This window comes from Schistocerca nitens, chromosome 12, assembly GCF_023898315.1.
Source record: "Schistocerca nitens isolate TAMUIC-IGC-003100 chromosome 12, iqSchNite1.1, whole genome shotgun sequence".
Classification (NCBI taxonomy): domain Eukaryota; kingdom Metazoa; phylum Arthropoda; class Insecta; order Orthoptera; family Acrididae; genus Schistocerca; species Schistocerca nitens.
The window spans coordinates 15,045,080-15,051,075 of NC_064625.1; the positions used below are offsets into that span (position 1 = coordinate 15,045,080).

Here is a 5,996-nt window from a genome sequence, read left to right on the forward strand (position 1 = left end):
ATGCCGCGACAGCGTGGACGTGAACCGTATGTGCAGTTGACGGACTTTGAGCGAGGGCGTATAGTGGGCATGCGGGAGGCCGGGTGGACGTACCGCCGAATTGCTCAACACGTGGGGCGTGAGGTCTCCACAGTACATCGATGTTGTCGCCAGTGGTCGGCGGAAGGTGCACGTGCCCGTCGACCTGGGACCGGACCGCAGCGACGCACGGATGCACGCCAAGACCGTAGGATCCTACGCAGTGCCGTAGGGGACCGCACCGCCACTTCCCAGCAAATTAGGGACACTGTTGCTCCTGGGGTATCGGCGAGGACCATTCGCAACCGTCTCCATGAAGCTGGGCTACGGTCCCGCACACCGTTAGGCCGTCTTCCGCTCACGCCCCAACATCGTGCAGCCCGCCTCCAGTGGTGTCGCGACAGGCGTGAATGGAGGGACGGATGGAGACGTGTCGTCTTCAGCGATGAGAGTCGCTTCTGCCTTGGTGCCAATGATGGTCGTATGCGTGTTTGGCGCCGTGCAGGTGAGCGCCACAATCAGGACTGCATACGACCGAGGCACACAGGGCCAACACCCGGCATAATGGTGTGGGGAGCGATCTCCTACACTGGCCGTACACCACTGGTGATCGTCGAGGGGACACTGAATAGTGCACGGTACATCCAAACCGTCATCGAACCCATCGTTCTACCATTCCTAGACCGGCAAGGGAACGTGCTGTTCCAACAGGACAATGCACGTCCGCATGTATCCCGTGCCACCCAACGTGCTCTAGAAGGTGTAAGTCAACTACCCTGTCCAGCAAGATCTCCGGATCTGTCCCCCATTGAGCATGTTTGGGACTGGATGAAGCGCCGTCTCACGCGGTCTGCACGTCCAGCACGAACGCTGGTCCAACTGAGGCGCCAGGTGGAAATGGCATGGCAAGCCGTTCCACAGGACTACATCCAGCATCTCTACGATCGTCTCCATGGGAGAATAGCAGCCTGCATTGCTGCGAAAGGTGGATATACACTGTACTAGTGCCGACATTGTGCATGCTCTGTTGCCTGTGTCTATGTGCCTGTGGTTCTGTCAGTGTGATCATGTGATGTATCTGACCCCAGGAATGTGTCAATAAAGTTTCCCCTTCCTGGGACAATGAATTCACGGTGTTCTTATTTCAATTTCCAGGAGTGTACTTGCACCTGGCGAATGGTCTACCCGACGGGAGGCCGTAGTCACATGACATTTATTTACTTCAACGACGAAAAACACCCTCATATCGCAAACACCAACTCCTCCGCCACTTCACTGTTAGCAGGTAACGTTCTACAGGCATCTGCCAAACTCACTCCCCCATCGCATTGCCACAGGGTACAGTACGAGTCACCACTCCAGACCACTCGTTTCTAGTCATCCACGTCCAGCTGTGTTGCTGTTTACACCACCTGCAGCGTCCCTTGGACTGACTACACAGTGTGGCACACGAGGATCTGCTCCAACTTTGTACCCTCTTTCTTTTCAACTCCCTCTGTTAGCTGGACTCCTCGCACGACTTTGTAAGTCACGTGTGATTCTTTGTGCTGATTTGACGCAATTTTTTGTAACCACCCTCTGCAGTCCTCGAGCTATGGCTGTTCCATTGCGTTTCCACTTCAGAGTCACGTGATCAGTAGTCGACTTGGGCAGCTTTATAAGGCTTGAAATGTTCCTTATGTATCTGTTACTCAGGTGACATCCACCGATTTCTCCACGAGTGACGTCACTGAGCTCTCCTGACCCATTGTTCTTCTGCTGCGCCTCTACTGACCACACGGTGCTCCCTCCCCACCTTCTTTTATACTGGCGGATCCTCTTTTCGTAAAATTTCATGGTCAATTCATTCTACACCTGCATCTACATCTACAACTCTGCATGTACAGGGTGGAGAAAAACTGTGTCACGAAATTTTAACCCTGGATAGCTGATACCAGTAGGAACCAAAATTACTGATGTTGTGTAGGTCGACAACACACTATTTTTAAACTACGGAAACTTGGCGGCACGCGCTCCGATTGTCCGTTGGATTTTCCTGTTGCCGTTCGTCGGTTGACGGGCAATGCTATGGTTGTCGGTTCACGCGTGCAGACGTGCCTCGCCCCCTCACTGCCCCAACATGATACGCACCCGTGTCGAATAGGTCTTGCTGCCTGTCTCCACCTCACGTCAGAGAAATTCACAAGTAAGTTTCGCTTCGGAGCGCACAGAAGTCACCTGCGATTTAGCCATACAGTAAGTACGGCGGCACAGTATACGAGGTATGGTTTCTGCTTGTGGACTAGCCGACGGTAATGCGCATGAAGCTCGACGGTTGTATGCGCAATGGTACCCAGCTATACGCCACCCACACCTGCAAACCTTTACAGCAATTCACCGGCTACTTGGCGATACGGGCTCGTTAGTGGGATATCGTGGTGATGCTGGAAGACCTCCAACACGAAGGGATGCTGCAATTGAAGAGACTCTTCTTGAGCGCGTTGAAACACCTAAGGCAAGTACTCGAGCGTCTGGACACAACATGGGGGTCACTCATCGGTTAGTCTGGGAGGTTTTGAGGGATGACGGCCAGCATCCATTTAGTTTTCACCCTGTAAAGGACCTAAATCCTGTGGCGGACTATGAACAGGCTGGGGTGTTGCCGGTGGTTTCTGCGACGTGTTGCACGAGATCCCGACTTCTACACCATTGTGTTATTGTGTTGTTTACCGACGAGTGCACCTTCCATCGGGATGTCCTTTACAACACTCGAAACGTTCATTACTGGGCAAAGGGGAAATCCTCACGCCACGTACGTCCACGGACACCAGGAACGATTTTCGCTCAACGTTTGGGCAGGCATTGTGGGTGACCGTCTGGTTGGGACGGTCCGTCAACCTCCTCGACGTATCGGGGCAAATTACCTTCTCTTTTTGATAGAAACTCTACCTGGCCTACTGGAAGATGTTCCCCTAGACATACGGCTACGCAAGTGGTTGCAGCCTGGGGCGCCCGCACATAACAGTCGTGCTGCTCGCGGGTGTTGAAATGAACCCTCTGACGGCCGGGTAATTGGCAGAGGTGCTCGTAGGACATGGCTCCTGTGATCACCATACCTCACGCTACCGGACATTTTGCTGTGCGCGTTCTTCAAGGTTCTAGTTCACCCAACCAGACGCCAACCAACTAGAAGCCGAGAGGAATTAATGGATCGCATTCAACATGCCGTCAATCGCATCAGTGCAGTGCCAGCAGCAGTGAAGACGGTCCGTTGCTGATGACGATGGAGGTAATCGTCGAAAGCCCCAGATTTTATCCAGAACTGACGCGGCAAGAATACCGAGAATGTTTTACGTAGCTGTTGACGGGTTTGTTCCCGGTACGTGTTATCGTGAAACTACAACGGATGTGTCGGGATCCCGGCGGATTCGCCCCCAGAGTGGAAGGCTGGGCCGCTACCACGGAGCGTGTGGACCGCCTTCGATGCATCTCGTTCTCCGGCAGGCAAAGCATTCGCCTTCAGGCGTTGTCCAGAGCATCCGGCAACAGGGCAATCTCGCTGCCAAGTTTGCGTACTTTAAAAATTATGCGTTGTCGACCTACACAACACTAGTAATTTTGGTTCCTACTGGCATCAGCTGTCCAAAGTTAAAATTTCGTCACACAATTTTTCTACACCCTGCATAATCCGCAAGACAGAGGCTACACTGTACTATTCCGAGTCGTTTTCTTTCCTGTTGCACTCGAGGGGAAAGACGCCTGTCTATTCGCCTCCGTATGACCCTTGATTTGTCGTACCTTATAGCCGTGGTCCTTGCGCGAAATATACGTTGGCGGAAGAAAACTCGTTCTCCAATCAGCTACAAATGGCGGTTTTCTAAATTTTCTTGCTAGTATTGCTCCTCCATCGATTCCCATTTCAGTTCCTCAAGCATCTCCGCAGTACTTGTGTGTTGTTGGAACCTGCCGGTAAGAAATCTAGCAGCCCGCTTCGATACTCTTTGATCGACTTGTGTAGATGCGCGTTCAGATTACGAACTGAATAGAACGTGGACGGTATCGAACAACTTGTCGGAAATCTGATTCTCAAAAAGACACTGTAAGAAATAATGAAAGATTTTTTCTCAAAAAAGTGTATTGTGGTACATATGTATGAAAGTGAATTTCAGAAACAAATCAAGGTTCTGTAGTGCTATTGTAATAACATTTGACGACAGTGAAAATAATTTTTTTTCCCTCTCCTGTATCGTTTAACAGAAAATTCTTTTGACACGAAAAAATACGTCGATCCTCAAAATCTCATGCTAAGGTTCTCTCATAACAGCAATTAACTCGGTATCATTTGAGACGTGTATGTTAGTAACACTGTAACATTTTGTACAGAAATTTTGTTGTTGACGCAATACTTACCCGTGTCATGTCTGTGGAAGGTTCTAGAGAAGTTTTATGAGAAGGCGAATTTTTACTTGTTTTGGAACAATTACGTTCCAAAACTAGGTTGAGGCCTTCTAGATATGCCACGGCTATTCGTTGTCACTTAATTCATTAAATTCACTCAGGACAATCACAAATTGACGACTCAGGGAGTATAGGCAATATTTTCGCGAACGGCCTGTTTCAATGGGGTTTTGTACCGGAAGCAAAATTTGTTTTCATTAATTGGAATATTATTTGCGACAAAGAGGATCTGAAAATTAAGGTCAGGCGCAGCCCGCTGTACCCTGTGGCTGCCGTTAGCTCGCTAAGCCACTTCCTGGTGTCCGATTTTTAAATCGACCTCATTATTTTCCTTCGCTATTCTGATTCAGCGATGCGCGATAAGTTTACTCTTCAATAACGCGAGGAGCGTTTTGCGCTCTCTCTGCTACCTCCAGGATGTAGAACGCTCGCTGTTTATGATCGCGATTCGATTTAATTAAATACTGAAGGCGCCGTGTCTTTTCAAACGTCACTTTTCTATCAGCTTTCTCTCCCGATGACACTAGTTTTAAAAATCTCGGGTTTGTTCCCTTTTTCAAGCGGGCCTTCTCGAACATCAAGTGCCACGGAGACGGGGCGCTGGAGGATGTTGTAGTGTGTGCTCCGGCCACCTCTCACACCCCACTACCACTGGTATGCATTAACCCTTAAAGCGGCACGGAATGACGTAACCCGAATCCTTCATCAGAAATCAGTTCAACTCGATGCTCAGCTGGATTAGAACCGTCGTTGGTAACCCTTGCATTGTATCAGCTCTGGAAGAACGTAATTTATGTATATGAAGATGGTATCTGTTCTTTCGGACATGTCCGAAAGAACAGACACAATCTCCATATAGTTAGGGCTAACCGGCCACGGACCTCCTTCTTCTGTGCTGGATGCACACGCGTTGCCTGAACTCTTACGGGACTCGGAAAGATTGTCTGCCACGAGTAATGAGTGTAATGGGCAGGGGCACTACGAATGTAGTGTGTGGACATTAATAAGTTGGGAATGTGGGTCTCATGGGGAGCGTGCAAGGGATAAATCCCTGCAGTCGCATTATCCTCTGTGCCCTCGGCGGCTCAGATGGATAGAGCGTCTGCCATGAAAGCAGGAGGTCCCGGGTTCGAGTCCCGGTCGGGAGACACGTTTTTCAGCTGTTCCCGTAGATGTGTATATCAACGCCTGTCGACAGCTTAGGGTCTTGATTTAATTATCATCTAATTAAAGTATGGTGTATTTTTTGCCCCCAAAGTGATTCTAGCAATTTTATGACAATGAAATGTAAAATATTTCCAGAAAAATAATTACGATTTATTGTGAGAGGCGTGCACATTGTTGGAATTACAACTGCCGCGCTGAGAGGCCGCGTGGTTTGAGGTGCCATGTCACGGATTTCGCTGCCCCTCCCGCTGGAGATCCGAGTCGTTCCTCGGTCATGAGTCTGTGTGTGTGTGTGTGTGTGTGTGTGTGTGTGTGTGCGCGCGCTAGTGCTATAATCAAGTTCCAAACTTGTAACAAAATTATCAGTGATAATG

The 5,996-nt window shown here is 49.7% G+C and overlaps 1 non-coding gene across 1 annotated transcript; it reads left to right on the forward strand.

Annotated features, from left to right (window-relative positions):
* Positions 1–5,529: 5,529 nt before the first annotated feature.
* Trnas-uga (transfer RNA serine (anticodon UGA)) lies at positions 5,530–5,603 on the forward strand. The gene has a single exon. It is a non-coding gene; the product is annotated as a tRNA-Ser (tRNA).
* Positions 5,604–5,996: the final 393 nt, after the last annotated feature.